At 39.7% G+C, this 12,103-nt stretch overlaps 1 pseudogene; it reads right to left on the bottom strand.

The window, feature by feature from the left end:
* Positions 1 to 6,145: 6,145 nt before the first annotated feature.
* On the bottom strand, positions 6,146 to 7,206 carry LOC120790695 (annotated as a pseudogene).
* Positions 7,207 to 12,103: the final 4,897 nt, after the last annotated feature.

The raw sequence follows: 12,103 nt of genomic DNA, 5'->3' as shown, positions 1-12,103 counted from the left end.
TGTGTTATGACAGCGTTTTTCATGGAAACACAGTCCAACAAACTCATATAATTTGGTTTAACCACAGGGCACAATGCCGACTGTGAAACAGCTCAACTGACACAAGTTAGACCTGAATACATTATGTAACAGTTTATACCCAAAATATGTGTCAGAGAGAACTAGAAGAGGATTTAGCAAAGGTTTCACAAAGTAAGCCACTTATTTCACATGTCTTGTATTACAACAGTTGTACTTCGCCAACGCCTACACATTACAATCATTCATTTAACCATGAAAAATAATCTGTAGTGTCACCAACTGGTAAAGGGCTTCTTTTGAAAATAAAAAGAAAAAACATCTCTGTGATGCACACCGGAATCATGTTCATGTCACATCTGTTTTTGAGCCAGAATCAAATGGGAAGTCATTCCCCGATCTAGAAAACTACTCAGTGTTATCTCCTCTGTCAGTGCGTGAAGCTGTCAACATAAACAGTGTCACTGTGTTTTCAAGCGGTATGCTTTTATATTAAGTCAATGGAATAAGCATGTATCTAACAAATGCATCTTCCAGGTGCATTCAAAATCATTACGCCAGTAAAGACATTAAAAAAAACTCCTGCATGGTTTGGATTGAATAACAGTATGGCAGTACAGGGGTAACAGAGCTGCTCAATACCACAGATTCAGTGGAGATTCCCTTTGTACCCTGTTGGAGCAGTGTCACGTGCCTGCTGAACTACATAACTACTATTCTTCATCATTTTCACACTCCCATGATACACTGTAATTTCACCTTTTCTCAGTCCGTGCCATGTGTCAGGGGGTGCCATTACAAGAGCACAAACCGGAGTAAGCCCATATTATTCTTAATATATTGCAACCTATACTCTTTATGTCATTACATATCTCCCCCACTCCCCCGCTCTGGTGAATGAAACCATCTGCATAGTAAGATTACGCCTGTAATTATACAGCCAACAGCACATGCATTGTCTCTATATGTCTCGCACTCTCTCACACACACACACGCACACACACACACACACACGCACACACGCACACGCACACGCACACGCACACGCACACGCACACGCACACACACAGACACACACGCGGAGCGAGCGTCTGGCCCTGGAAGGCCATTATAGTAAACCACGTGAGTAGCTCCTATTCACAGCTACCTATTGTTCAAACCAAGGTAAGTAGGGGAGCCTTCAGACTGTAATCACCTGCACACACACACACACAGACACACAAACACACAGACACACACACACACACATTGATGTGGAAATGAGAGGAAGGAGAAAGTGAGAAAATAAATATTAGGATGGAAAACAGCTGCTTGTTAGAGGTGTACACGTCTGTGTACATTCATGTGTGTGAGAGTCCGTGCATTTTTGTAAAAATTAGATTTGCTACTTATAGTAACAAGGAATTACATTTGCAACCACAAACATCAAGTCTAATTCCTTTGCCATTGTGATCCACAAATTGAAATCACAAGTCACAACAGCCCAACCAACCCGTTGATGCCATGTGTTTGAAGATGCATATGTATATGTTTTAATTTTTATTCTAAAAAAATATCATTTAAAAATCTATTTGATTCTGTGAAAAAGTTAAACTCAAACCAATTCTCACCCATATTTCATGCCCATACATATTTTAAAGTAAAAGAGGTCTTCTTATAGCAAAAGCTCAGAAAATCTTTATATAGAATTATATAGGTTTCTAGAAAGTAAAAAGAAAAATGTTGATAAAATCGAGGTCTTAACGGGTCCAAAATTTTGGATTCAATGTGAAACGTACCTGTGGAATATCTACCCAATTACTTTTCAAAATAAGAAAGCAAATCTGAAAGGGAGCAGCAGATATAAAACCCTGTCCAAACTTGACTCAAGGACAATTACAACTGATCCAATACACAGTCAACCTCAACGGAAGTAGAGACAAAACAACACTGGCAACAGCATGATGCACCACCATCAATGAGGCAGCTGCAGTTGAAAAGATTAGCAATACGTGTTCAATAATCAAGACAAGAGTTCTCACACTGCATCTCAACCCAAAATACAAAATATTCTCCAGTAATGATTGTGACCCGCCAAATGATCACATCTGATAGCAAGTCCACTTGGGCCCACTTAGGTTATAGACAAATTGACACACAGACTGGAGACCTTTGGCAATACAGTAGGACCCTACCCAACCCGTTTAAGACTGAAAATAATTTGGATCCGGACGAACTTCAGTCTGAGTTGGGGTCTCTGCTACTAGAAACTGAGAGGGCATATGAAAACTAGAGCCCATACAGTTAATGGGCAGGCCGATATTAACCAGTACTGGCTAATGGCAGGTATAGTAATATCTATCCATCTATCCATCCATCTCTATCTCTATCTATATCTATATATATCTATATAACAGTACTGGTGATTATTGTTATTAGACAGTATGGGCTTGGCTTCTGTGAAGGCCTTTCTGAAAAACAGAAATCTGTCTGATTCATTCTGTGTAAAAATAAACGAATAAATAAATAAAACTTCAGTAGCACTCTTGACTAATATTCATATGAGCTCCAAGTGTCTGAAATGGAAATGGAAAAATGGAGGTTGTGCTTGTCAGCTCACAGTGTGAATGTCTGAATGTGAACACCATCCTTCTGGAGAACCTGAGCTGCAGTGGTGGAAAAGCCATCGACAGACCAACAGAGTCTGTGTGCATTTGACAGATCCCCTATAGCCTGACAACAGAGAGGGATCAGACAGGATAAACAGGCACAAACAACCTCTGGAGGATCTATTGCACATTTGAAACACACACACACACATTGATGTGGAAATGAGAGGAAGGAGAAAGTGAGAAAATAAATATTAGGATGGAAAACAGCTGCTTGTTAGAGGTGTACACGTCTGTGTACATTCATGTGTGTGAGAGTCCGTGCATTTTTGTAAAAATTAGATTTGCTACTTATAGTAACAAGGAATTACATTTGCAACCACAAACATCAAGTCTAATTCCTTTGCCATTGTGATCCACAAATTGAAATCACAAGTCACAACAGCCCAACCAACCCGTTGATGCCATGTGTTTGAAGATGCATATGTATATGTTTTAATTTTTATTCTAAAAAAATATCATTTAAAAATCTATTTGATTCTGTGAAAAAGTTAAACTCAAACCAATTCTCACCCATATTTCATGCCCATACATATTTTAAAGTAAAAGAGGTCTTCTTATAGCAAAAGCTCAGAAAATCTTTATACAGAATTATATAGGTTTCTAGAAAGTAAAAAGAAAAATGTTGAGAAAATCGAGGTCTTAACGGGTCCAAAATTTTGGATTCAATGTGAAACGTACCTGTGGAAAATCTACCCAATTACTTTTCAAAATAAGAAAGCAAATCTGAAAGGGAGCAGCAGATATAAAACCCTGTCCAAACTTGACTCAAGGACAATTACAACTGATCCAATACACAGTCAACCTCAACGGAAGTAGAGACAAAACAACACTGGCAACAGCATGATGCACCACCATCAATGAGGCAGCTGCAGTTGAAATGATTAGCAATACGTGTTCAATAATCAAGACAAGAGTTCTCACACTGCATCTCAACCCAAAATACAAAATATTCTCCAGTAATGATTGTGACCCGCCAAATGATCACATCTGATAGCAAGTCCACTTGGGCCCACTTAGGTTATAGACAAATTGACACACAGACTGGAGACCTTTGGCAATACAGTAGGACCCTACCCAACCCGTTTAAGACTGAAAATAATTTGGATCCGGACGAACTTCAGTCTGAGTTGGGGTCTCTGCTACTAGAAACTGAGAGGGCATATGAAAACTAGAGCCCATACAGTTAATGGGCAGGCCGATATTAACCAGTACTGGCTAATGTCAGGTATAGTAATATCTATCCATCTATCCATCCATCTCTATCTCTATCTCTATCTATATATATCTATATAACAGTACTGGTGATTATTGTTATTAGACAGTATGGGCTTGGCTTCTGTGAAGGCCTTTCTGAAAAACAGAAATCTGTCTGATTCATTCTGTGTAAAAATAAACGAATAAATAAATAAAACTTCAGTAGCACTCTTGACTAATATTCATATGAGCTCCAAGTGTCTGAAATGGAAAGGGAAAAATGGAGGTTGTGCTTGTCAGCTCACAGTGTGAATGTCTGAATGTGAACACCATCCTTCTGGAGAACCTGAGCTGCAGTGGTGGAAAAGCCATCGACAGACCAACAGAGTCTGTGTGCATTTGACAGATCCCCTATAGCCTGACAACAGAGAGGGATCAGACAGGATAAACAGGCACAAACAACCTCTGGAGGATCTATTGCACATTTGAAACACACACACACACGCACGCACAAATACATAGCGACTGGCATCATATTCAGTAAATACTGCATATATCCCTCTAAGGGAAGCGACTGAATATCTTAATGCTATCTGAAACGGAAATGAAATGGAAATAATGCTCCGAAAAACAGCCCAAACAAAGCTAATGAAATATTTTAAATTACAAATGGGCATAGAAGGAAAAAAAAAAAAAAACATTAGGCATTAGGTCCACCTGTGCTTAAAAAAGGAAAAAAAAAAAAAAAAACATCTTTTGTATAATGTATTACTAAGAATCTCTAAAATGACACATATTAAAGAGATTTAGAGTAGAGAGAGAGATGTTTTAAGTACCTGGACAGTACACATGGTCCCGCTCATGTTGTTTGTGTGAGAGTAAACATCCAGTTTTGAAAGTGCCTCGCATGTTTCAGAAGAAAAGAGGCATCCAACCAAAACTAATAGGTCAATATTCACAGGAATACACCTTCAGCGGTCGCAACTGTCAACACAGGGGAGTCTGATTTTTAATTTGCAGGGAGAGCGATTTTATCAGAACAAATACAGAGAGCGGACTGCAAGGTAAACTGACGGTGTTGAAACAGTGAGATGTTTAAGGTGAGAGTCCACCTTAAATGGAGCAAGTCACATTATCTGTGCCAACTGGTTGTCAGGAAATCAAAAATCAACATCACACAGCATCATGGGACAGCAGAAAAGACAATGTTTAGAGACACAGAACAGTTTGATAGTTGTTAAAAAAGCTGAACAAAAAAATCATATTTAATACTTCACAAAACAACAATTGATTTTTTTTTTAAGTCACTTTGAAAGAAGGAACAGGTCAGTAGTATAGATGATTTGGTCGACCAAATGCATTACATGTTTTATATTGGGTCATTTTTGTGTACACTGTATTTCATGTAGAAGATGGTGGGATAAATATATATATATACTTTAAACATATATTTACGTTACACCAGTGCGATTCTATGTGACAGGTTATAGCACACAGTATGGTCTGTGTACCTCATACTCAAATTTGTACATGTTTTTTGTTTCATTGGGCTGCAAGAAATTTACCCTCGGGCACATTAAAGTTAAAGCTGAAAGTGGATACGTGATAGTTTAAAAGCAGGAAACATAAAGTTGTCTCCTGTGTTAAAATCGGATGTTTTGTTGACCCATCCATCCACACAGACCTCCTCCCCAAGCGGACTATGCCTCTATAATAACGTTACCTGCTTTCCTCTATTTTTTTCCCCATCATAATTCCTACGGTCACTAGAGGGCTATGTCACATAAATAAAATTTTAAAAATATTCATTTGTTTATTTATTTAATTGCAATGAAAAATTTGTGGGAGGAAACTGGAGCACCGAGCTAAAGCCCACACAAGCACGGGGAGAACATGTCTCCACAAAGAAAGAAGGCAGCTGGTCAGTAGATTGACAACCTCAGCCTTCTTGCGGTTAGGACCCAGTGCTCACCACTGAGCCGCCGGGCTGCCCTGTATAAACTGTTTAAGTGATATGTCTGTGAAGATTCTCAGTCATCCAGATCAAGGTCATCCAAGATGGGTTGAATCAAGGGCAACTGGACTTGGTTGTAGATACTTGAGGACGTTTCACCTCTCATCCGAAAGGCTTCTTCAAACCTTTTGGATGAGAGGTGAAACGTCTGGACGACTGAGAATCTTCGAAGACATAGCCCCACAATGTCAAACTATTATCATGCTCTTTTTGGAGCCTCTCTCAAAGGTCAACTATTTTTTTGCCATGTGAGAATGAAGTATCAAGTTCAAAAAGCTGTTGTGTTACCAAAATCTTTGTTCCATTTGGTATACACATCATAGCTGGGCTACCACTGGCCTTGACGTTATGAATCTTATTAGCAGCCACACACCAGACTTGTTCTGGTCCCAACTGTCTAAATCGGCCCGAGTGCAGCACCTTTGGGTAATGATGTCATTTCATCGCCTGAATATCCTGCAGTCACTTATGCAATATCAGACAGCTCCATTTTGCTCAGAGGATCCCCTTGCTTTCCCAAAAGAATTTTCAGCAGTGTGAATCTTGTATGCACATCATCTGGCAATGCAACATAGATCCTCTTTGCAAAGCGCCTCACTACTGCTTCATCGAGGTCCTGAGACTGTTGGTTACTCCCATTACAAGCACCCTATCGTCCCCTCCTGACTGCTCCCCGTCAAAGTCAATGAGGAGGCTCTGTTTTTAAATCGACGAGAGGCTCCGTGTTCTCCCTCCCTCCCTTCACAAAGCAAGCCGTCCCCTGCATCGATAATGACAGAGGGCTGTAATTTTCAGGCAACTGCAGTCAGCGCTCGTACAGGCTTCTTGCCTTCCCTTCCCACATATTTAGAGGTCAAACTGGCAGCGCTGATGTTGATGAATGTGACCCTTGACTCAGATGTGACTGCTTTGGACAGCGTGGTTTTCCCATTTCCAGGTTGTCCAAATGAAAGTGGTTGTTCCCCCACTGCATGTTTTCCATTTTGAGCTTTTCCCACGCATGATATCGCTTTTGGATCAGTGGATCTAGTCTGGGGTCTGACAGCAGTGGATGGCCTGATGTTAGTGGACACACCTGGTACTGCAGGCTGGCTTTCAGGAAGCTGCAGGACTGCAGGAACAGTCTTTGGTTTTACCTTTAAAAGGGGCAAGCATGTCTTTCCATATTGAGAGATTTTTGACTATTTTATCATTAAGTCTCTTTGTTCGCTCACACCGATCTCCTTGTCCCGTGATCTCTACTGCAATACCCTTTTCAAGCTCAGCAATACCTTTATTGTACCACTGCGCAGCCTCCTCCTTTTCACCTGTATCATCTTTGTCTATCATTAATGTCTTCAATTTATACTCACTTTATACTGCTTAGGGTAGTAACTTCCCCGCTGTCTTTGCTTTTACTTGTGTTCATCTTGACCAACATTACTCTCTCCTTGTTCTCAGGGTCAGCCACTTATGAAAGAGAAATTTTACCTTTTAAGTTACATTTATAAATACCTCACGTCAATTTATTAAGTACAACTAGATACAACTAATGTAGTGTAATACAATAAGCCTGCAATAAATCCTCCCTTCCTTAGGATTATAATGTTCAGTTTTTATTATTGAATCTGTTGGAGGATGTTGACTTATTTTAATGGTCACTTTGGAGGGTGTAATTTGTGGTTCTGTCGAACTGTTCCTGGTAATACTGAGAGGTGTTCCTGATATTTTGTCCATCCCATTTATATGAATTAAGGCTGACAAAATATGAGGAACCCAGTTTGTTCAGGTGTACCTAATAAATTTGCAAGTGAGTTTAGATCCATTTTACTCAGTGTGTATCATAGCAACCCCTTCCCTGAACTGGAAAATCAGTATTTTTACTGAAGCCTCAGTGACAGGTGCATAGGATCAAAAACACCACACTGATCAAAAAGCAAACGAAAAACTCCTGCACACTGTCCATCATTTTCATTTTTCTTTCAAAATAAAGGTTTTCATTTTGTTTGACCAACTTGGGGGATTTTGTAAAATATATCTGATTGTCTAACTGCTCGAATTTCTTGCCCCGTTGGACTTCTTTCAAGAGATGTCACTGTGTTGTAAACAATTGCTTTGGTGTCTACACTGTTATCATAACCAACACAAATGATCTCTCAAAAATATGATCCAAGTTGCAATAAACCAGAATTTCCCTTTAATCATCATCACTTTGTGTGTTAGCAGATTGATTTCAGTACATGTAATTATATAGCCTGTTATACTGCTCACAGCAGGAAATCGTGTAGCTCATAGTTATCACCTGTTTGCATTAATTCCACTTTCTAGTATTTCCATCCACCCCTTTACTCCAAGCATCTCTCTCTGCCTGACATGTTTTTATTAGTTCAGTGTGGTGTTCATTAGAAAAACATACAGGTAGCGTAACCTCCACGCCCTCTCTCCTCTCTGTGGCTGTGGGAGGCAGCAGAGCGAGGTGGGCTGCTTTTTTTTCCCTCCTCTTCCTTTTTTTATACAAGCAGAAAATTGTTTTGTGGTGTTTCACGGCTGACAGGTTATGGTAATCCGGGAGGAGCACCGGTCTGGAAACTAATGAACTCAGAAAGAGAAAGAGGGAGAGTGATGAGGTGGCAGTGTATCACATTACTGGGACTGGAGTTGTTCTTGTATCATTGATGCTTTATTTTACTCATTCCAACAGATGGAAAGAACTCGCACTGTGCTTAATTAAAGTGCATTGAGCTCTGGGATGATGTGTTACTCTCAGTGATCGCATGACCGACTGACAGATCATGCAGGTTTGAGGTAAGAAATAATGCCAGAGAAGTGAGGCAGTTCAGAGACAGGCACAAGGCTAGCACTACTAACCATATGAAATTGAATACTTTCCCCTTAAGCAGCACCGAAAACTTTGATAAACCATCTCTTTAGTACTGTTTGACAACATCACATAAAATTTTCTGCACCTATGTTTTGTTGCATCTTTGAGACTAAATCAAGCTCAAAATGAATGAAATATTCAAATCCAAGATGGTCTACTTTTCGGCTGCTCCGTCACATCAAATAAAAAAAAGAAACTTGAAGATTCATCCTAAAATATTTGTTATCTTTGGAAAACTACAGCATCTTTGCAGGGGAAACTGTAACATTGGTCTGAGGGTTTGAACAAGGCTTGTAGCTGACAAAACGTCAGTGAGATGAAAAAGATTAAGGTCATTTAGAGCAGCTCAGAAGGAGGCAAACTTAACTTAATGCTGCATTTACAGAGAAGCAACATATGTAGCTGACAACAATAATTTTGCTTTAATTTGATTGGTCAGTTTTGTTGAATTATAACTGAGATAAAAAGAAAAACCTTCTGTAGTTTCATGAAATACTCAACACAATCATACCACACCTATTTATACCACCACATAATTTGCCAAAACATTTTACAGAAATTCTTCATTGTGTTTTATGGCCAATTTACATCAAAGTTATTTGACTAATGTGAGAATTTCATTTTAAACATTTACAGTAATAACTAATAGAGAAGAAAACTAAAAACTTTGAAACTAAAGTTTCATGAAATGCACAAAAATAAACCTGAATATGACGATCTATATTAGTTGTAAAATCGTTACCAAAACTGTAACCAAAAAAAAAAAGGCCATTTCATAATGTTATTTTCTGGCCCAACTATGCAAGTGCAATGCAGTGAGTTAAACATGCTTCTAATGAAGGTTTGACACACTCCAGTGTGCGTTTCTGAAGGGGCGTCATTACATGGCGGCAGCCGTGCTGTGCTGAATAGGGCTGGATTTCAAATTAAAATAAAATCACTTTCCTGATTATGATTGTGATTTTTGGTGGAATGATCCAATACTGTGTTTTCACCTTCTCTTACTTAACATGTACATCTTCACCTACACTTGTAAGTGGTGCAGTTAGGGCCGCATGTTGTGTAAAATGTCTACTTCGTGGAAATCCACTTATTACAATGTGCACAAAAAAAAAGTTTTTTAAGTTACAAAGTAACATAGGCCATGGTTATATGAGCCACCCTGAGTCACAACCGTCCCGTAAACTGTGACGGGAATAGCTACAGTCTATGCCGACCCACCGCAATTTCCGGCTGACTCTGGACATCTCGGGGGGTGTCATGGTAAAAAAACAGACCTTGGAGTCTTGCCTGTCTCTTAACAGTTTGGGAGGGGCCAGATAATGCCGGTGAACAAAACTTTCAAACCCAAGCCCATCGATACAAGTTCATTTTGAGCAGTAAAGGCAGTTTTCGCACACAATGAGAGTATTGTTTGAAATATCAGTCACAATAATAATATGCCAACAAAAATCTGTGATTATGTGTACAGTGCACAGAAGTACGTGACTCCTGCCCACTTAAAGCCAGTAAGAAGTGCTCAAACAAAACCACAGAACCACAGAGTTCACAAACATCTCCTCCTCTAATCTGAAATAACCAAAACTTTTTCAGTTTTAGCTGAAAGAGATCATCGTGTGTTGGATTAAAATCCCATTGACTAAAGTAAGAAAAAGGAATAAGAAACAGGTTTTCAGGGACTTCGAGTCAGTCATTAGAACATCAGAAGTAGTAAATAATAGACCTATAACACCTCTCCGACAGACAAAAAAAAAAAAAAAGACAGATGACAATATACAAAACAAAAACACAAAGTGCACAAATCCTAAAATATAAACTTCTACGTTTAAGAAAGTTAAGCAGACACCAAAGCTTTATCATGCTTAATGTCATGAAAAAGGATTAAAGGGTGCAATATCTACAATCATACGATAAATGAGGAAATGATTGTCTAAAACTGATGTGTTTTATTTGATTTTTTTCCTAGTGTTGAAATGTAATGAGCCCCCCCTCCCCTCCTCCTCCTCCCCCCATCAGAGAAAACATATTTCCATTTTAAGGCCTTAAACATGATCAAAGGATCGGCTTAATATAATCAGTTCAAAACCCATTTATTACTGTCTCCCTCCCTCCACCACCACCACAGCCCCCTTTCTCCCTCCTCCTGCCTTTTCATTCACCCTCCTTTTCCTTTCCCTCCATCCTTTCCACACCCTTTCTTGTGTCCCTCGCTTCATACCCTCTTTTCTTTCTGTCTTTTATTTTCTCTTCTCTCCTCATCTGACCATCCATGCCTCTCTGCCTTACCTCCCCCACTACCTCTCCATTTCATCAGCTTGTGTGTGTGTGTGTGCGTGCGCCCCCAGCTCTATCTAGCCTGAAACAGGTGCTATATAATAGTAAATTAATTAGACGGAGAAGATGCGCCTTGTTCACCGCAAAGCCCCTTGTGGCCTGCCAGGGTCTCACATATACACACCAACACACACACACACACACACACACACACACACACACACACACACACACACACACACTCTAGAGCAAACAGCCACCGGGAAAAAAGCCATCTGGGCAAGGCGAGATCCCATGGGAGGGTGTGTAAATATGTGTGAGTGTGAGAGAGAGAGATTTTGAGTGATTGGCTGTGAAGTTGACTGCAGTGATGGTTTTACATGACAATTAACCCTATTAGCCCCGCGCTCACTTGCTGAAAGTGCGTCTGTGGTTGTGTGTGTGTGTGTACTTGCCTGATATATAGAAGTAGCCTCGTGCACCATGAATACATTTCAAAAGCTTCGTATTTGCTTCAAGATACCTCTTGTGAAACAGCCCATAAAGAACTGAACGACCATTTTGACAAATTAGTGAATGTTGAGATGATCATTAACAATGATCAAAATAAACTACTACAGATAAAAAATGAGGCTCGATTCTGTAAATGCGCAGGATTCTGACGTTTCCAGAACAGCCACCGTAGTTTTACAGTTTGAAAAGGAATACTGTGCTGAAAATCTAGTCCGTAGTACGAATACTTACCACAGGCTTGACAAGCGGTCTGTTTGGATTCACAACAGTTACAATAGACTGCAAATTTGCAACACAAAATGCTGCGATTTGAACCCTTATTGTTTACCATTGTGTTCATTTTGTGTTTCACTAACCACAACAAATGCCATACCTGCAACCCGTGCATGAGCATGAAAACCCCTTTGAGCACTCTGCAATTTCCAGCCGACAGTCATTTGTGAAACATGTTGCCGCCACTATTTGCTTACAACCCACTTAAGTAAAACAGGTCCTAGAGCCGCAGCAAACAAACGTGTCAAGATGAATCAAAACATCCATAAACTCCACTCCTGCAGAGAATCCACTTCTCCACTGATG

Source organism: Xiphias gladius, chromosome 6, assembly GCF_016859285.1.
Source record: "Xiphias gladius isolate SHS-SW01 ecotype Sanya breed wild chromosome 6, ASM1685928v1, whole genome shotgun sequence".
Classification (NCBI taxonomy): Eukaryota; Metazoa; Chordata; class Actinopteri; order Istiophoriformes; family Xiphiidae; genus Xiphias; species Xiphias gladius.
Note: the sequence above shows the minus strand (reverse complement) of the source record. Positions and strands in the feature narration are given on the sequence as shown.